The sequence below is a fragment of the Mus caroli genome, unplaced genomic scaffold, assembly GCF_978045245.1.
Source record: "Mus caroli unplaced genomic scaffold, Mus_caroli_1 scaffold_4, whole genome shotgun sequence".
NCBI classification, from domain to species: Eukaryota; Metazoa; Chordata; class Mammalia; order Rodentia; family Muridae; genus Mus; species Mus caroli.
In genome coordinates this window covers 39,189,879-39,210,065 of record NW_028227259.1, presented here as the reverse complement: position 1 = coordinate 39,210,065, position 20,187 = coordinate 39,189,879, and the positions used below count along the sequence as shown (strand labels likewise).

Here is a 20,187-nt window from a genome sequence, read left to right as displayed (position 1 = left end):
AACGCTGACCTCAGTCTTTCAATTGGACTTAGCTGATTGATCTCTGTGAACTTTCTTCCAGCAGCAAGCCTTCCCCGTGTCCTAGAACCAGTAAACTCAAATTTTGCTCCTAAAATGAAAGGACTTGAAGAAGGCTTGTGATTTCCTTTGAAAAGACTGTCCTCAATGTCCTGATCGTTGACTCACATGGGCTTCAAGATTTTGAAAGTAGAGAGTTATACCTACCTGTCTGGCTGAGACCCTCACCATGTCTCTCTCAGATCAATGTACCAGCTTTCTGCCTGCTTCTCTTACTTTCTTCTCTTCCTCCAAAATCTGACCTCGAGTTTCTCTGCTTGAGAATATCTCCAGGGAAGCCACACAGCCTAAAGATGAAGTCATCCCCCAGTTGAGGAATTTTGAGCCTGGGCCTGCTGTTATCTGGCTCTGCCTGGGCCTTCAGCCTTATTTCTTCCCAGCTCCACCCCCCACCCCCCCCACCCCCGCCTCATACCACACACTGGCAGGCTCCTGTTCTGCAGATGAGGGGCCCCAAGCACCAACTCTGCATCTGTCTATCCTCAGGTGCTGTTAGAATTAAACAAGATCTAGAATGCTGGCCCAGAAGAGGTGTCTCGTGTGTGGTCGGTGTTTATGTTCCACCCTCTAGCCACCAACCTTTCAGTCCCCATGCTGGGCCATTGTGAACTGTGCTTGCAGAATGGAAGGATAGCTGACTACAGAGAAAGGTCCTTCCTTGTCTTAGTCACGGTTTCTATTCCTGCACAAACATAATGACCAAGATGCAAGTAGGGGAGGACAGGATTTATTTAGCTTACACTTCCACACTGCTCTTCATCATCAAAGGAAGTCCCCACTGAACTATAGCCAATCGCTTCACAGATCTGACTGTGTCCTGTGATCATTTTATGGATTTGGCACTGGGGATTGTACCTAGAGCCTCGTGCATGGTAGCTAAGCACTCTACTGATGAAACTGTGGTGGTTTTAAATCATGTACCTGACGTCCTTGGTGCATTTTTGCATTGCATTGAGTCTGGGGTTCCCTGCCTTTGGTGGTGATGACTTACAATGGCAATACAGAAGACAGAGGGGACCTGTCCTGTGAGCCCTGGACAGCTTCCCAATTCATGCTGACTGTCACCCCCAAATTCACATGTTGGCGTCTCACTCTTTTTTTTTTCTCCTTTTATTTATTTATTTTTTTAATTTTTAATATTTTTATTACATATTTTCCTCAATTACATTTCCAATGCTATCCCAAAAGTTCCCCATAGCGCCCCCCACTTCCCTACCCACCCATTCCCATTCTTTTGGCCCTGGTGTTCCCCTGTACTGGGGCATATAAAGTTTGCAAGTCCAATGGGCCTCTCTTTCCAGTGATGGCCGACTAGGCCATCTTTCGATACATATGCAGCTAGAGACAAGAGCTCCGGGGTACTGGTTAGTTCATCATGTTGTTCCAACTATAGGGTTGCAGATCCCTTTAGCTCCTTGGGTACTTTCTCTAGCTTCTCCATTGGGAGCCCTGTGATACATCCAATAGCTGACTGTGAGCATCCACTCCTGTGTTTGCTAGGCCCCTGCATAGTCTCACAAGAGACAGCTATATTTGGGTCCTTTCAGCAAAATCTTGCTAGTGTATGCAATGGTGTCAGCGTTTAGAAGCTGATTATGGGATGGATCCCTGGATATGGCAGTCTCTAGATGGTCCATCCTTTCATCACAGCTCCAAACTTTGTCTCTGTAACTCCTTCCATGGGTGTTTTGTTCCCAATTCTAAGAAGGGGCACAGTGTCCACATTTTGGTCTTCATTCTTCTTGAGTTTCATGCGTTTAGCAAATTGTATCTTATATCTTGGGTATCCTAAGTTTTGGGCTAATATCCACTTATCAGTGAATACATATTGTGTGAGTTCCTTTGTGATTGTGTTACCTCACTCAAGATGATGCCCTCCAGGTCCATCCATTTGGCTAGGAATTTCATAAATTCATTCTTTTTAATAGCTGAGTAGTACTCCATTGTGTAAATATACCATAATTTCTGTATCCATTCCTCTGTTGAGGGACATCTGGGTTCTTTCCAGCTTCTGGCTATTATAAATAGGGCTGCTATGAACATAGTGGAGCATGTGTCCTTCTTACCGGTTGGGACATCTTCTGGATATATACCCAGGAGAGGTATTGCTGGATCCTCCGGTAGTACTATGTCCAATTTTCTGAGGAACCGCCAGACTGATTTCCAGAGTGGTTGTACAAGCTTGCAATCCCACCAACAATGGAGGAGTGTTCCTCTTTCTCCACATCCTCGCCAGCATCTGCTGTCACCTGAATTTTTGATCTTAGCCATTCTGACTGGTGTGAGGTGGAGGCGTCTCACTCTTAAGGTGCCATAGCAGGTGCAGGTGGGAGTAGGTTCAGAAATGAGTAAGTCATGAACTTCATGAGTGGGTTAGCACTCTTGATAAGGGAGATCCCGAGTGTGGGGATGGGGCTCAGTTGGCAGAGTGCTTGCCTAGCATGCACAGAGTCCCCGTCCTATCCTCAGCATACCGCAAGATTGAATATGGGGCTGGTAAGATGGCGCAGCACATAAAGGTGCTTGCCTCAAAGTCTAACAATCAAAGTTCCACCTCTTGAGCCCACATGATGGAAGGAGAGAGTTGAATTCTTCAAGTTGGCCTCTGACCCTCGCATGCTGTGACCATGCCCCACCCACCCACCCACCCACTCAATCAATCAATAATTTCAAAAATAAATAAAAAAAAAAACTAGATGTGGTGGCATGTGTCACTCTAATCCCAGCACTAGGAAGATAGAGGCAGGAGGATCAGGTTCAAGACCACCCTCAGCTATATGAGGAATCTGAAGATATAGGATATCTTGTCTTCAAATAAATAAATAAATAAATAAGAGCCTAGAGAGCTTCATGCTCCTTCCAACCATATAAAGACACAAAAAGAAGGTGCCCTCTGCCCCAGAAACCAGGACTTTGCAGATGACAAGGCTGCCAGCACATTGATCTTGAACTTTCATCAGCCATTTCTGTGAGGAGTGGCTGGCTAACTGGGACAGAGCTGTAGCCCTTATAAAGCCAAGGTTGTGACAATGCTTTGCTCAGAACATTCCTGTGCTCAAGGGCTCATACACAGAAGGTTTGGAGTCAGCCAAGATCCACCAGCCCATCCTTGGGCCCTAATGGGGTCCCTTTCCTTTCCCGCTTGCTTGTTCCTACCCCTGGCCTGCCACAGTCCTTCTTTCCTCTTGCTCATGCACAGCTCACCTTCAGAGTCTGTACACTTTCTCCTACAGCCCCTAGCTCAGCACAAGTGCTGAGCACTGGTGAGCAATGAGCAAGCTCTCTGGGAACATGATGTGTGCCCAACTCACCTGGCATTGCCTGAAGCTGTTAGCCCAAAGGGCCCAGGTGTTGAAGGTAGCTCAACACACTAGTGCTTTTCCCTGAGTGTGCGATGGCTGTGAAGTGAGATTTCAGGCAAGGGGAACACTCGGCAGCCAGCTCCACAGGGGAAAGTGGGTCAGTGTGCTGTGGGGAGGCTGGGCTGAGTGAGGACCCATGGAGATGTGCACATGGAGGGACATGTGGCACAGAAAAGCTGTGTCCACAGCTGGCAGAGCTGACCACAGGTGATCCTCATATGAACTTCTAGTCTCACACCACCTAACAATTAAAGCTGAATGAATGAATGAATGAATGAAGATAAGGAAAAGATCAGCCTGCATCTATTCATATGAAATTCAAAATAGGCAAAAGTAAGTGAAATCTATGGGGACATGATCAGAATGGAGCCTGCTTTGGAAGGGTTAAAGGGAAGGGATTTCAATAAATATTTCAGGTGACCGCACTGTCCCGTTTCTTGGTTGGAGGTGTGGTTACAAGAGTCTGTTAAGCACAAAAACTATGTTTTGGGGTTGTTTGTTTGTTTGTTTTGTTTGTTTGTTTTAGTTTTGCATTTAATTGTGTGTGTACGTATGTGCATGTGTTCCTGCCTGCCTGTCTGCCTAGCAGTGAAGGTGCCAAGGGGTTCAAATGCATGGGCTCTCCCAGGAGCTGGCATCACGGGCAGTCCTGAGCCACCTGACGTCTTAGGAATTGAACTAAGGTCTCTGGAAAGCCAATCTGTGCTCCTAGCAGCCCCCTGTTTTGTTTGTTTGCTTATTTGATTGTTTTGCTTTGTTTTGTTTTTAAATCTAGTCTAACTAGTCCAAAAAGGAAGGCCGAGAGAAGAAGGAAGAAGAGAAAGAGAGAAAGAAGGACACGGGGAGGAAGAGATGGGGGGAGGGTAACGGTGACAGAGGATTGAGTTCACTGACCTAGGGCCCCAGACAGGTCCCATCTTTGAAACTGAGTTTCTCTAGTCTTAAAACTGAACAATCACCTGGTCTTATGGAACTCTGTACCCTGTACCTGGTGGGTGAGGATCTTCATCATTTGTTTCCCCTCCCCCAGTTGCTCCCCAACAGCATCATCTTTGCCTATGAAAAGGAATGAAAGGCTAATGGTAGCCAAGAAGCCATTGCTGGCTGTAGGGAACCCTGTCTGCGATTGGCCTCCACTCAACTTCTGCCCAGCCTAGGCCAATCTCTGTCCCTCTGTCTCTGTCTCTCTGTGTCTCTCTTTCACTCCGTGTGTGTGTATGTGTGTGTGTATGCATGCGCGCGCACACACACACACACACACACACACACACACATTCGTGTGTTTATTGACACGGGGCCTCTCACTAAATCCAGAGCTCCCTGATTCAGCTAGACTGTCTGGGCAGCAAGCCCAAGGGAATCTCTTGCTTCCACCTCTCTGGGGCTGGGATTGTAGGCACACACTGGTGCTCCTGGGCTTGGCATGCTGGTCTTCACACTGGCACAGTATTCGCTTCAGGGACTGAGCCACCTCCTCAGGTTTCTGGCTAATCTTCACAACACAGGCAGATGCTGTGTAAAGTGCACACTGCATTCTAGATCTTTGTTTAGAATCATGTCTGCTTCTGTCTCTTACCCAGCTCTTTTGTTCCCCTGAACCTGGTTCAGAGTCCCCCAGCATCTCTCAGGCTCCTCCCTGACTGCTTCCATGTGCAGGGTAGGGTCTTGTGTAAGAATGCACAAAACCGTATTTCAAATACTATTTACAATCTCTAGGTCTATGTGCAGTTCTAGAAAGGAATAACTGAGCAGAGGGCTGTGGAGTCACCATAATGCTTTCTCCTGGTGCCAGCCAGGCTCTTTCCAGGCATAGGAAGGCGTATGCAAAAGAATAGGCTTTTAGGACCATGGCTGGCTGGGCCATTCTGGAATGTGCAGGACAGGCCAGCAAGCTGCGGACTCAGGCAGGATTCCTTCTTCCTTAGGGAAATCTCCGTTTTTTGCTGCTCAGACCTTCAGCTGCTTGAGTGAGCTACGAGGGCAATGTTCTTTGCTTAACTATGGATAGTGGCTACAAACCACAGCTGCAGAATACCAACAAACAGTGCCTCTAGTAATGGCTAAGTAGGACTACAGCTTGTCTGAGTTGACACGTAGACCAGCCTGCCCCTCCTGAATGGAGGTTGTTCCCTCTGTCTCAGACATCACTGCTAGAGCAATTTCCTTAGGGCACTATTGCCATTGGTTTCTTAGAGGGTTCTGGGGTACCCAACTGTCTTCCCTAGTCCAGGAATCTGTCAGGGCACAAAAGTTGGGAACCCACTCTCTCCTCATCTGGTGGGAAAGAATAAGTGTCCAGGTTCTAGGACTCCAGCCTCGGCAGAGAGCCCAGCTGGGACCCCATTCCCTGAGCTGTCCAGATGCCTCTGTTTCATAGCCCTACAGCTGGAGGCCTGTGGGATGCCACTGGGCACCCATAAGAACCAGTCAGCTGCTCAGAGCTGTTACTGTCTTGGCCCTATAGGCACATGCTCTGTTCCCTCCCACAGGCAACTGTTCCCACCTCCTCTCCTCCACCTCCCATGTACTCCTCCCCCAGGAATCCCTTTTACTGCCTGACTGTAGCTATCTCTCCCTTCCTAGCCCCAAAGATACCTGCTTGGCCCATTCTGAAAGGATACAAGCACAGTTAACTGGGGACAAATGTGAACACAGCTCAAAGTTCAGACTGTCCCCCCTGTAGCCCACTTTCCTACAGGATCCTGGGTGCATTGCAGGCTGCAGGCTTCCCCCTGTAGTCCTGTCCTTGAAGAAGCAAGCTCCTACAATGGAGGAGGACTACAGACTCAAACCCAAGATCTACCCAGGGCCCTTAGTAAAGGAAGCCACTATCACTTTAGTAGAAATAAGTACCTGCCACCAACCAAAGAGTACACATGGAGGGACTCAAGGCTCTAGATGCATATGATGACCTTGTGGGAGGGACATCAATGAGAGGAGAGGCCCTTGGTCTTGTGAAAGCTAGTGTAGGGGAATGCCAGGACAGGGAAGCAATCAGGGGTAGGTGGGTTAGTAAGCAGGGGGTGGGGTAAGGGGGTAGGGATTTTTTTTTGGAGGGAAAATGAGGAAAGCGAATAAAATTTGAAATGTAAATAAAGAAAATATCTAATAAAAAAGACATTAACTTAGCATCACACACACACACACACACACACACACACAAAGGACAGACAGCAAAGAGTAGAATATAGGAAGGTTTGGAGGGAGGAAAGGGAAGAGGAAAATTACATAATTATAATCTAAAAACTAAAAGAAATAATAAAACAAGCAGAAAAAAAGAAATAAGTAGCTGTCGGACTTAGTGGGAAGACATTAAAAGCCCACCTCTAAGGAGAAATATATTCATAGCTTCTGGTCCGCCTCCTTAAAAGACAGGATCTTCCTCTGTAACTGTGGCTGGTCTGGAGCTCTCTCACTCTAGAATCCAAGCTGGTCTGAAACTCATGATGGTCCTCCAGCCTTAGCCGCCTCAGTGCTGGGATTATAGCATGAGCCACCAAGCCTAGCTTGTCTCCCTTCTCCTTTCCTTTCTTTTCCTGTGGTACCGGGGACTGAACATAGCACAGGCCCTTATGTGTGTGTCCCACTGATCCCCTGTCCAACCCTGACTCCCCTTTTCCTATCACCTTGCTCACCATGTCCATGGACTAATCTACATATGAGGAGCCTGCCACAGGTGGAAAGTGTCAGAGACAGGCCTATGTGCCACCCACCACACCACCCCCCTCTTTTGAGCCATACCCCAGCCTCTTCACAGACAAGTATCCAAACCCTTTAAAAGAGATCCTAACTCCTAGGAAGGCAGGGATCTACCCAAAGGTCATAACTGAAATTTGAATCTATTCTGAAGAAGTGACCATGAATAATATTCTCTGCTGAGCAGACCCAGAATAGCCACTGGGTCCTGGCTATTAGCAAGGGGATTGGCCCTTCAGAGTAAGTAAAGGTGCTTTCTGGGAGCTCTGCCTTCTCACAAGATATGGTCATGCATAAGGGTGGTTGGGCAGGAAGGTCACTGTCCTAGGCATCCGCAGCTTCTGTGTGTATTCCCCTCTCCTCCGGCCTCTCTAGCTTGCACCCAGCCTAGGCAAATGGAGTTGTGTATCAATACAGCCCAGTAGGCATTTCATCTCCATGCATTTCCAGAAGCCAAGAGTGGTGCTGATGACAGCGTCCCTGGGTTGGTCTCTCTTAGGACAGAGCACTGTTTTGGATGCCGTCAGCCAGGCTGGCTCCCCATGGGCAATGCTGTTTCAATGGGTCAGGTGCCACTTGCACAGGGTGGTGAGCAGAGCCTGGAGCTGTTCCCTGCCACTGTCTTCTCCACGAAAGTACTTTTTCTAAGCAACCCCAAGGGGTAGCTCCTAAGCACTGCCCTTGTACAATGAGCAAACCAAGAATCCAAGAGCTTAAGTCGCTCATCTTAGGCCACAGAGCCAGTGACTCATGGAGCTGGGCTGTGGAGCCTGGAATTCTGGCCTAAGGCAGGCCACCTTCACATTCCTTGGCCCTCTGTTTCTTCATCTATAAAATGTAAGAGAAGGGTGCCTCCCTTCCCGGTCCCTGGGTGAGCTACAACATCTTTCATGAGTATGCTCAGCTGCCAGTTTTAGGAACAGGACCCCACAATGCTCTGGGGTGCCACCCATTCCTGGAGCAGGGAAGGGCAGGGCAGATTATGTTCCTCACAGTGTGTCACAGGGCAAGGCCCCTCTCTGAACATGGGACACTGTGAGAGATGTGGTCTGCCTCTGCCTAGTGAAGGTTCTATCAATCCTGGGCCTGGTGCCTCCAGAAGGCAGGCAGGCTCACAGGTAAGCTAGGGCCAGACCCTCACATTCCTCCCTGTGCTTGTTCATAGGATGAGGGGACCCCACTGGGATGGCTCAGGGCAAGTGTACTCAGCAGTGATTGTGGAGATGGGCTACTGCACTCATCCTGGGATGAGGTTCTCCCAGAGGTCACAGAAATAGAGTCAGGTGGCTCCAAGGGCAGATTTGGAGTCCAAAACCAATTGGAACAATTAGGGACAATTCCTAACTCCACCACCAACCTGCTGTGCGAGTTGTGTCAAGTTGCCTGGCCTCTCTGAGCTTGTTTTCCCTATCAATAAAATGGGGGTAAATTTCAGAAAGCAGAAGGCAATGCTGTATGGCTGCTGAATCTTGGAAAGGTCTTTGAATCCACTAATTATGAATCCGATAATGACAGGTGCCATATAAACATAGCCATCTCTGAACCCATTATGTGCAGAAGGATATAGCATAGCCCAGGTGTTCCATGACAGTCACATGTGTATAAATATGTTACTAGAGGGAACATTGGCTGACTTCCGGAGGGATAGCCACTTGGGACCTTGCGGGTTCCATGGAGGCTGGTACTGAGTAGAGGCTTTTTTGCTGTATTTTTAATTTTGCATCACGTAACTCCGTGGCTCCTCTGCTCTAGATCTAACACTTAGAGTATGGTGAGCCCTCGGTAGGGGCGAGAGAGACGGCTTGGATGGTAAGAATGTTTGCTGAGCAAACGTGAAGACCTGACTTCAGGTCCTCAGTACCCAGTTAAAGAGCCATCGGACATGTTTGCAAACCCAGCACTGTGGGCGGCAGAGATAAGGAGGCTTTCAAGGGCCTGCAGGCCATTAGCCCAGTTCCAGGTTTGGTGAGACTGTATTTCAAAGGAATAAAGCAGAGAGTGGTAGATCAGGACACCTGACACCGTCCTCTGGCCTCCTGTGTAGCCACCCTTCATCCTCCACAGGTACATATTACACACACACACACACACACACACACACACACACACACACATACACATATATATATATCATATATACTCTCACACAAAAATAAACACGAAAATATCAGTCCTAGCGATGTATCATTTGACCCTTAACATGGCCTGCCAGAGAGCTTGATCTCCATGCATTTGACAGAGAAAGGTGACCTGACTTGTTTGGAGTGACAAAGCAGGCCTACCGAGACGGGACTTCCTGGTGACTACACAGCTAGAGAGCTCCCTGGCCTGCGAAAAGGAACCACGTGGCCACACCCACGGGACTCAGGGAGGCGTGACCCAAGCGAGTGTCCTGGATCTGCAGCAGGTTTCACTGGCTGCGGGCGGAGAACCTGTCCCCCTGGGCCTCAGCTCTGCAGGGGGGAAGAAATAAAAATAGCCCGGGAGAGAGGCCAGCGGCTGGGCTGTGGACAGCATGCATGCCTTTCGCATTACTCTCTTCGGATTGCCCTGAGAGGTCCTGGGTGCCAGGCCCTCGGCTGGGCCCCAGGAGGCAAAGCCCAGCAAGCAGGGCCCTGCCTCCTGGGAGAGACAGAAGCTCGCTCCAGAACCGCAGAGAGATTTGAGTGAGACCTCTCACCCACTCCCTCCTCCCAACGTGAAAGCTTCCAGAAGAGTCACGTTGGAGAAAACGGTAGCTAACGCAGAGGTGCCCGGCCTTCCAGGAAGTGGCAAAGGCTAGCAGAGTGACAAATGTGACCCCGGAGAGAAAATCAAAGGGCCAGGGGCACACGGGGAGGATGCGCAATCCTGGTTCGGAGCCAAGAGCTTCAGAACTGTGGGGCAGTGGGGAGCTCAGGGAGGTTGAGGAGCAGAGGGTGTGGCAATCTCACGTAAGCCATCACAAGATCCAATTACTGTAACCTCCATCGGATACCTCCCTCCCTTTAGCCTCTTGAGTTCCCGGGGGCGGAGATCTCACATCTTTGCTGGGTCACTATTGTGGAAACTTGCTTGCTTCCAACTTACCACCCTCAACACATGCTTGTTTAGTGGTCAGATTCTAAGGGCCTCAAGCTAAGATACCTTACCTTGGTCCTGGTCACATGCAGGGCTCCACATCCTCCACAGGGTCTGGGCTCCGAAGGTCTCTGCAGGTGGGTAAAGAGGTTCGCAAGGCAGAAAGACAGTAGAGGAATGAGCTACTTAAAATAGTGTAGAGAGAGGTCTTTGTAACGATAGCAAGGGCCAGCCATGGCTTACAAATAAGGTAGCTGCAGGGTAGAAGGGGATGCAGGGAAGGAGGCCGAAAGCTTCCTTTCTGGGTCCTGGATGGGCCTTTGTTTGCTACTAATGAACAAGTAATTGTGAACAGCGGATGAGAGAATGCCAGATGATGAATAAATATCCCCTAATGTCCCCAGTCACCAGGAGTACACAGGGTCTGTGTGGCAGTGGCAGGGATCTCGGCTTTAGGTCTGGATTACTAAACAAGTACTGTGTTTCTGAGAAATCTTGTCACTGTGTAACCAAGATGGAAGAACTTTTCAAATGGCAAGCATTCCTGACTTGTTTCCACAGATAGGCAGGGAGGGAGGGCGGTAGAGGTCCATTCAGTTCCTCCTTTCTTGGATGAGGTCTGGCAGCCTCCTCAGGAGGCTCTTGGGACAGCTTACTAATGGAAATTTGAAAGAGGAAGCTGTGAGACAGAGGGCAGGGCTCTTCCTCAATGGCCTCCAAGTCTGCTAATCTCTGACTCGCTGCCTAATGTTCTCTGCCGGAGAGTTGACACCTTGAAGTCATTTAGGAGATGGATGGGCAGTCATCTGACTGCTCCTGATTGACAGCTTTAGGGCCTCTGTTCTTGCTGATTTTCAGGTACTGGAAGGTGGAGTTCCATTGCTACTGGATTATCAGAGTGTCAGTGGGCTGCAAACAAGGCAGTAGTTGAGTACAGGAGGCCCAGAGATTAATAGATGAATAGATCACTACTAGGTTTTAACAGACTAAACCCATTTTTACGACGAAGATCCAGGTTTGGAGCTGTTCACGGATGGGATGGTGCTATTTGGGGTGGCTATAGTCTGAGTTGTTAGACTGAGTTGCAGATAAGAGAAGAATTATTATAAAGATCTGATAAGAGCAGAGTTATCGGAAATATATGAACAGCAGCATGACCATGCCAGGAAAAACATGAGGCTCTTTTGACTTGGTTACAGCTTGGGTGGCCATGACCCCTCCACCTGGCACATCAGCAGCCCTTCTGGAGACAGGTAAAGCCATATCCATTGCTCATTTGTTTTATATTGTTACCAATTGTTTTAACTTTGGTTACACTTCCCTGCTGGGTGGCTAAGACCAAGCAGGTGGCCACAATCACTCACCCTTTCCTATCAGGGCCACGTGAGGGTCTGAGCCTCAGGGACCTCCTGTCCTCACGGACATGGGGTCCATGTGGTGGGGTCTCCACAGTCTTCCTGAACAAGATGGCAGGAAACTCATTAGGGCTAACCTGGGACCTAACTGATCTTAGATGGTAAAGGGGCAAAATAGTGTCCCTTCTAATCCCTCTGTCTACATTGGTGTAGGCCTTGGAATATAAATTGTTGAAAACCCAGGAGGTCAGCTATACTCATCTGGCACTTTAAAACTTCTGTGTAATGTATAGATAAAGCTTACCATTGAATACTTTTAAATAAATTTCAAACAGAATACATTTTTTTCTTTTTGAGCCAGTGCTTGTGTTACCAAGAATAGAACAATAACTTAAGAGAACTATTAATTTAAATAGATCTGGATTGAATTTTGACCTTAGAAAAGCTTCCATGACTTGCTTAGGTGTTCCGGCTTTCTTTTCCATGCTGGAAAAACATCCAGACTTCTTAAGGCAAAATCTTATCCCACAGAAATCATGGAGTTTGGTATTCTCTCCTTAATCCAACATGGGAAATATACGGACCTCACTACATGACAATAGAGACACCCAGGAAACATCTTGTAAGTATAAAACAAGACTGGGCGGGGCTTAGAGACACAGTTGAGTGGTGCCCATTGGGGAGAAAGTGTTTGTTTTGTGAGTCAAGTGGATCCTGGAAATGGGGGAGGGGGCAGATAAACATCTGTGAGCCTCAGTCTATCTACCTCTGGAAATGGGGGAACTCATAGATCAGGATAATGGACAGTGTACAGGGGTTCGGAAGAACCTAGAAGCTTTTCAGGGTGAAGGGAAGGAAGAGCAATGGCTCTGGTAAGGTCAGGAGCCTAAAAAGAAGGAACTGGAGCCCCAGAAGTAAGGCAAAGAGCCCAGGAAAGAGGAGATGCCATCAGCGCCTTAGCAGTAGGGCTAAAGCTCAGAGAAGCTAGCCAGAATCCCCACAGAAGGACTAAACCTAGAGCGGCCCCCAGAACCTCAACAGAATGTGAGCTTAATGAGAGAAACGGGGAGAGGCATGGCTGTAAAGATGGGCAGAAGCAATGAGGGGACAGAGAATAAAAAGGAGAGTTAATAGCAGAACAGGTACCAGGTATGCCTATGCAGTTGGATGTTTTTCCTTTAGAGGAGATCATAGGACAGACATCAGTGAGTACGGGTTTTAATAGGGCTGTTGTAGGTTTCTTTAAAGTTAAACCCCTTTAGTAGTTTACAAAATGTTGTCATATACATGGGAGGGTAACAAATTGGCTATTAAAAATATTAAGAAAACCCAGGATAATTTTGGCTTTGGGCCTGTGACAGTTTAACTCTTTATACTCATAATTGAAGTTTTGGTGATACAGGTGTGGCTAGTTGGTGTTTTAACATAGCTATAGCCTAGAAATAGTGTATTTGCCATGAAAATAATAAAAATAAAAAGATGAAGGAGACAGGTATTCTAACTTAGATTAGAAGGGTTTAAATATAGATGCCCCAAAGTGGGTTAATTAAGGTTAGGGTGTCTGGGTAAACAAACACATATCCAGGAAGATCTAAAATTGTTCTTGCTTGTGGTCTTATGAGAATCAAGATTAGTCATTATTGTCACTAAGGAACATCCTGGAAAAAGTTAAATATCATGTAAACATAGCAGTATTTACAAGGTATAAAAGTACAGTCTTTCCCCTTTAGGCTGAGGGAAGTCACAATTTATTAATAGCAATAAATATATAAACTCATGATCAGCAATGAAGGGAGTCTCCAGTGCTCTCACCGGGGTAGCAAACTGGGTGGAGATGGATTTCTCATTTTAGAAGGGCTGAGAATTCAAGACTTGCCTTGATCTAAGAGTCTAGCTGGGGAAACTGCAGATGGAGGTGAGGTGGGCTCTTTTTCCCCAGAAGGCAGGTTTGTTCCACAAGCCCATTGGGGAAATGAATGGCCACTCCATTGTGGACTTGGTGCTGGTGGTGGATGAGTGTAGAGGAATGGGAACAGAAGGTAGTGGGGAGATTTGGCAGAGATGCTTTCAGAGGGGAGGTGGGCGAAGTTCACCCCGTAGATCAGGGTGGAGGATAAGTCAGACCACAAAGAGAATCCGAGGCTCTTCATCTGATTAGATCGGAGAGTTTGGTTAAGCGTGGTGAGGTTTCCCAATAAGACGCAATGGCTGGTTCTTAGGCTGACAGCTCTAGAGATGGGTACCACACATGAAGGAAGGATGACCAAATAGTAAGTGCCCCTGCTATGCCCTGATAGGAGAAATGTAGAGTTTTGCCAGAGAAAGAGAACCTGGGTGTCCCCTGGAGAAGCTGGAACTAGGTATGGCAGGGAGATGGGTTAGGAAGCAGGTTTTGCCAGAGAGAAAAGCTATGTAGGGCATCTGCTGTAATGCAGGTGGCCTCCAGAAAGAGGTTTTTCTGGAGACACAGATCTTCAGTAGCAGGCTTTGGAAAGCAACATACAGTTGGCAGAGAAGGCAGTTTTGTGGTGAGAGAAGAACATGAGCAGGAAAAATGAGGAGGGACCAAATCTAGGAGACAGACTGATGGAGAAGGATGAGGGACCAGGTCTAGGAGACTGATGGAGAAGGATGAGGGACCAGGTCTAGGGGACTGATGGAGAAGGATGAGGGACCAGGTCTAGGGGACTGATGGAGAAGAATGAGGGACCAGGTCTAGGAGACTGATGGAGAAGGATGACCTCAGAGGTAGAGCAGGCGAGCAGAAGAATGGAAGCAGGGACAAAGGTGGGACTGCAGGAAACTTTGGACTGTATTCCATCATGTTAATAATTCAAGATCCTTTTAAATCTGGAAGTTGGACATGTTGCTCTCTGGCCAGTGGTAGCCATGACATGTACTGTTATCCGGCCAACTACATATGAGAGATTTTGAGGAGACATGCCATAAAAGACATGCCATAAAAATCCTCTAGGCGGTAGGAGGATTGCTGGCCTATGGCTGTAAGAAGGGGTGAGAAAGGGAATTCTTCCAGGCAGAAAACAGGTCTGGCATCACAGGGAAAAGGGGTCCCCTAAGCAATGGCTTGGTTCAGTGAGACTTTCAGGAGGACAGAGATGTCTCTGCTAAAGCCCGCAAGGAAGATCATAGTTCCATCCAGGAGTTTTTCACCCGATCCTGGGGCTTCTGAGAAGCCTCCCTAGCAGATGCCAGAATGAGACAGTTCCAAAGAAGGAAAGGAAATCTCAAAACTCACATAAGGTCAGAACAGACAATGGTGGATGTGTGCATGCAATAGAAAGATTGCGGCTGTTAAGTCCCTCAAGGAGAAAAGTAGGTGTGAGGAATCAGAGGGAGAAATAAGGAGTGAGGAGAAGAGAAGCAGAGGGTCCCTGTGAGAGCCACCAACTCTCTGGACAGACAACCTAGTGGAAGTTCAGCAGAAAAAAGACAAGGGAACATGTGACTTAAGACCATGCACACATTTATTTGGGGTGGGGGTTAGGGGGACGACCTGCACAGGGAGTGTGGTGGTCTGAATGAGAACAACCCCTCCACCATAGGCTCATGGGTCTGAAAACTTGGTCCCCAGTTGGTGGAACTGTTTGGGAAGGATTAGGAGATGGGGTTTTGTTGGAGGAGGCTTTCAGATTTTGATAGCCCACACCATTCCCAGTTCGCCTTCTGCTTCCTACATGTCCATAAGCTACTCCTCTAGCAGCCATGATCCTCAACATCATGTTTGTGGGCTCTCTGCAAGCAGCTGGAAGCAAACCTGCAATACATTTTTATAAGTTAGCTTGGACATGGTGTTTTGTCATGGCAATAGAAAAATTAAGAAGGTGTGTGTGTGTGTGTGTGTGTGTGTGTGTGTGTGTGTGTGTGTGTGAATCAGAACAAGAGCCTGCCATCTCCCTCCAGACAAGATAGTTGTAGAGATACCTACAGAGAAGAGAGTGCAGGGAAGGAGGCTGAAAAGCTTTCTCATTTGGCTTGAGATTGGCCTTTGCTACAAGTGAACAAAGACTCGCTAGCTGTGATGTCGGGTGATTGTTAAGCATCTCCTATGGCCAACCATCCTCAGGATATGTGGCAGGAATCTAGACTTTGGTTCTAGAATGCTAATTACTGTGGGTTTTTGAGACATTGTCAGTATTTAATGAAAAAGAAGCAACCAGTCTTCACAGATGGGGCTAGGTTCCAATCTCTTGTAGGGTGACTCTGTTGTCTTCTTGCTTTATGCCTTTGAGGAACTTGCTGCTCTCTTTCAGAGTCTATTTCCTCATCTCATAAGAGGTGAGGGCCTTAGGGATATCTAAGCATGACACAGAGTTGTGTACCTACTATGTCCCCTTGCACACAGTAGATACTTGAAAACCAAGACCCACTGAGTTGACCTTAGTTCTGTCTCTTCTGCTTTTCCCAGTGCAGAAAACCTAGGCGTTACTGTCCCCTGAGTTGTCAGCCCTCCTAGGAACAAAAGGAGCTTGTTTTGTTTCCTGGATTTCAAGTGCCAGCCAATTTCTTTTTTCAAGCCTGACTTTCTCCAGGCAGGCTCACTCCTAGTAACGCTGGTGCTGTCTAGGAGACTGAAATTTGGGAGAAGGCTTTTCTGGGCACCTCAAGATGAGGGGAAAACACAGGCCCCGTGCCAGCCCGAGGGACAGTGAGGCCCGAAGGTTTCCAGGTGGAAATGGACTGTCCTGGCATGCTGTGAATGAAGCCATCATGGGCATGGCCATGGTGACTAGGTCCCATTCCCTTCTCTAGGTCAGGCTGCCATGTGACACTGCCAGTCTTCGTTCCATTTGACTTTGGAAATGAATGAGATATTAGATGCTGTTGGGTTTGACCTTATATTGAGTGGATTTCCCGTGGATGATGTTTGGTCCTCTTCTTGATCATCCATTTTAAAAATAACTTTATTACACTTTATGTCTGTGTTGCGGGGCACATAGCACAGTTGGAGAGTGGGTGTCAGAGAACAACCTGCAGCAGCCTGTGTGTCTTTCCACGCTATGAGTTCAAAGGATCAAACTCGGGTTGTCACACTGGGCAGTGAGTGCCTTTACCTGCTGAGCCATGCCAAGGGTTCCAGCATGTATTCTTTGTTTGTTTGTTTGTTTTTGTTTTATCATGCCTTCAAAGGAGATGTGAAACAGAGCTTTCATATAATTCTTGCATGTGTTTAGTTCCTGGTTTGCTTTTGTTTTCCAACAGAACAACTAAGGAGCGTGCACTCCTCAGGGGCTGGGCGCTATTTACTCACTAAGAGGAACAGCAGCTACTTGGTGTCTTCTTCATCTTTTCCCCAGGGAATGGAGGATGGGTCTGTGCTGTGGCCCATTTCTCACCACTGGGAACACCGGGGACAAGCCAGGCTCCATGGTGCTGGCCTTGACAATGCGCTCTGTGACTTCACGAGTACATTGCATTCCAGATGGGAAAAGCCCTGTGGAGCTGCGAGGCCCTGTGAAGGAAGAGGCCCTGTGGAGGATAGATGCCTTCTGAGGAGAGAGGTTCTTCCCCCTGTGGCGAAGCCCTGTGGAGAGGAGCCTAGTAAGGAGAGAGGCCCTGTGGAGGAGAGAGGCTCTGTGCAAAAGAGAGGTTCTGTGGTGAGAAGGAGCTCAGAGGAGGGGAGAGGCCCCGTGGAAGGGAGAGAATCTGTGAGGGGAGAGGGCCTGTGTGAAGACGGGCCCTGTAGAGGAGAGAGGTGCTATGGAGAAAGAAGGAGTTCTTTGGATGGGAGGATTCCTGTTGAGAGAAGTTCCCCAGAGGGAAGACTTTCTGAGGAAAAAGCCATCATGGACAGGAGACACCCCATCGTGTGCACAAAACAGTGTTGAGCAGCTGGACATGGAGCCCTCTCTGTAGATCTACCACTTCCTGGCTGTACAACCTTGGCCAAGGTCGTGCCTCCTACCAAAACCAAGGAGCACAGGCACACTAGGGCCCTGAGCACTGGGTGCTGTAACTCCTTATAATGTGCGGTGGCTTGTCTGGCATGTGTCTTGAGACCCCTTTGGCTGGTGAAGCAGACAGCAGCAAAGTCATTCTTTAAGGATAGGAGATATAAAAGCTGCTCTACAAAGAAGGAATGACGCTGAAAAGAGAAGAGTCACTTTAGCATTATTCCCAAATAGCGATTCTGAGCATAAGTACAGGAAAGAAATACCCCCAGCCCAGTCTGGGAGTGAGGGGAGATGGCCTCTGAGTACACACAAAATGGCTGCCTCGTGGGAACCAGCGGGCGCTTCAATAGTCCCTTCCTGGGGCAAGGCTGCAGTGGCCTAACCACCTTCTTCAGACCTCCTCACGGTTCTGTCATTTCCACATCACTACACTAGAACCCAGGATGGAATTTCAGCATGTGAACCACCAGAGTTAGCCATATTCGAACCACACTAGTGGTCTGGCATGGGTAGAGCGCCTGTTCAAGGCTAGAAACCTTGAGGGTCCATGAGGCTATGGAAGCCTTTGTGCGTTGGTGGAAAAGGTGCCTCTGGTCACCTTGACTAAAGGCTTACTCTGGGCAGGCCTCATGCCAGACAGTCGCCTGGGTTGGGTGGGTTAGGAGCATCAAGTCTCCTTACCTCAGGTCACTTCTTCTTGGTAGAGACTACTTCCTGAATTGTCATAGGACTGAAATAATTATGGTGTGTAAACATAAATATTATGTCCATTTTAATAAACATCAATTATATGCACTTCCCCTATAAAGGGCATAGCATCATTAGCTGTTAGCATCAATTCTTTATAGCCCAAGCAAGGTTGTAAACCCGTGGCACTCCCTGGGTAACCACTACCCTCCTTTCCTACTCCCGAGAATCTGGCACCATGAATATCCCCAAGTCGTCCTTTAAGCCTAAGATCACACAGTGATAGGGATCTTCAGATAGCCCCTTGTCCAAGCCGCATCTGGTACTGCAGTGTCTGTCTATCATAGATTGTAGGGAAGTGCCACCCAAGTTTATGATTATCACTCAGAGTCTCTCATCAGTCTCAAGGGCACTCTTGGTGTTCTCTGGACACCCACAGATATTTAAATCGGAGAGGTCACCGGAAGGGAGAGTGTGACTGGAACATAGGACTTTGCAGATGCTAGGCAGTCTACTGTCACAACTCTGGCTTTTGTTTTGAAAAAGAGCCTCAGACAGCTCAAGCCGGCCTCAAGCAAGTAGCCAAGGATGGTCTTCAACTGCTTCCACCTTCTGAATGCCACCCCACCCTCCCTGTTTATATGGTGCAGACCTGGGACTTTGTTCCTGCTACAGAAGCACTCTACAAACGGAGCTACATCTACTGACAATCTTTTTTTTTTCTCTTCCCCCCCTTTTTTATTTTTATTTTTGGAGAAAGATCTCACTCTGAAGCCAAGGCTAGCCCTAGCCTGGAACTCACAGCATTCACTGTGTAGCCTAGGCTGACTTCAACTTTCTTCAGTCTCTCATCCTCAGTGCTGGGGTTATGGGTATGAGCCACCATATCTGGCTTACAACCCCTTTAAAGTTTTTATTTATCTGCTACTATTATTATTTTGAGATAGAGTATTGGTATGTAGCTCAGGCTGCCCTCAAAATCACTGCAGTCCTCCTGCCTCTGCCCTTTGAGTACCAGGATTACAAGTGTGAGCCAATGAACCCAGGGTGTACTTTTATTTTGAGACAGGGTCACACTAATATTGTCAGACTAGCCTTGACCTCTCAGTCCTCTTGCCTTAGCTCCCCAAGTACCTGGAATTGAGTGCAACCTCCCCCCCCCGGCCCCTAGCCCCTGCCACCATGCCTGCCTTCAACAAGGAGCTTCGAGAATGGTAGGTGAAGTTACAAAGAAACAAAATGCATAGAATTTTTTTTAAAGAAGTCATAATTTTACTCATGAGTGGTACAAGTGCACTTGCGTGTCACCTTTTCATGGACTCCTAGGCTCAAGCTAGGGTTGTTAAGTTGGCATGACATGTGCCTCTATCTGACCAACTGGCTTTTCTCCTTAAAATGTTTATTTATTTTTTATTATCACACACACACACATATATACATGCGTAAGTGAGTTTATATACACCACATGCATACAGTTGCACTCAGAGGTCAGGGGGAATCAGATCCCCTGGAAGCGGAGTTACTGGTGTTTGTGAGCTGCTTGATGTGGGTGTTGGGAACTGAGCTCAGGTCCCCTGCAAAAGCAGCAAGTTTTCTCAACCATTGAGACATCTCTGCTCTGAGTGTTTAACAGCCTCAGTGTGAAGATGAAGAAATGAAGCCGCATCTGTGGCCAGAGGTGGCTTTTGGCACTGTATAACTGGACTTCACCTGCTGAAGACATTATCAGGGATAAAGAGCAAGTCACATCTCCCTCCTTCAGAGGTTCTAGGAGCACACTAGGGAAGAGGCAGAAGTCCTGAAAGGGACAAAGTTGTCCTGGAATATCTCAGCAAGAGCAACCCAGAGGTTAGTCCCTCTTCCTGTGACACAGCTCTTTTGATAGCTGGGGGCTCATTTCTGAATCATAGCCTTGCCTAAAGGACATCTTCACACTGAGTTGTAAACTAGGCCCGAGAACACCCTCAGTGTGGTCTGAACTCAGCTCAACCACAATCGAAACTGGTAAATTGAAAGAGGACTTATCCACAGTGAACT

At 47.9% G+C, this 20,187-nt stretch overlaps 1 long non-coding RNA gene across 1 annotated transcript; it reads left to right on the top strand.

The window, feature by feature from the left end:
* The first annotated feature begins 9,549 nt into the window (after positions 1-9,549).
* LOC115031114 (uncharacterized) lies at positions 9,550-18,238 on the top strand. Its single transcript, XR_003836722.2, has 4 exons — positions 9,550-9,870; positions 11,396-11,449; positions 12,083-12,173; positions 16,772-18,238. It is a non-coding gene; the product is annotated as an uncharacterized LOC115031114 (long non-coding RNA).
* The last annotated feature ends 1,949 nt before the right edge of the window (positions 18,239-20,187 follow it).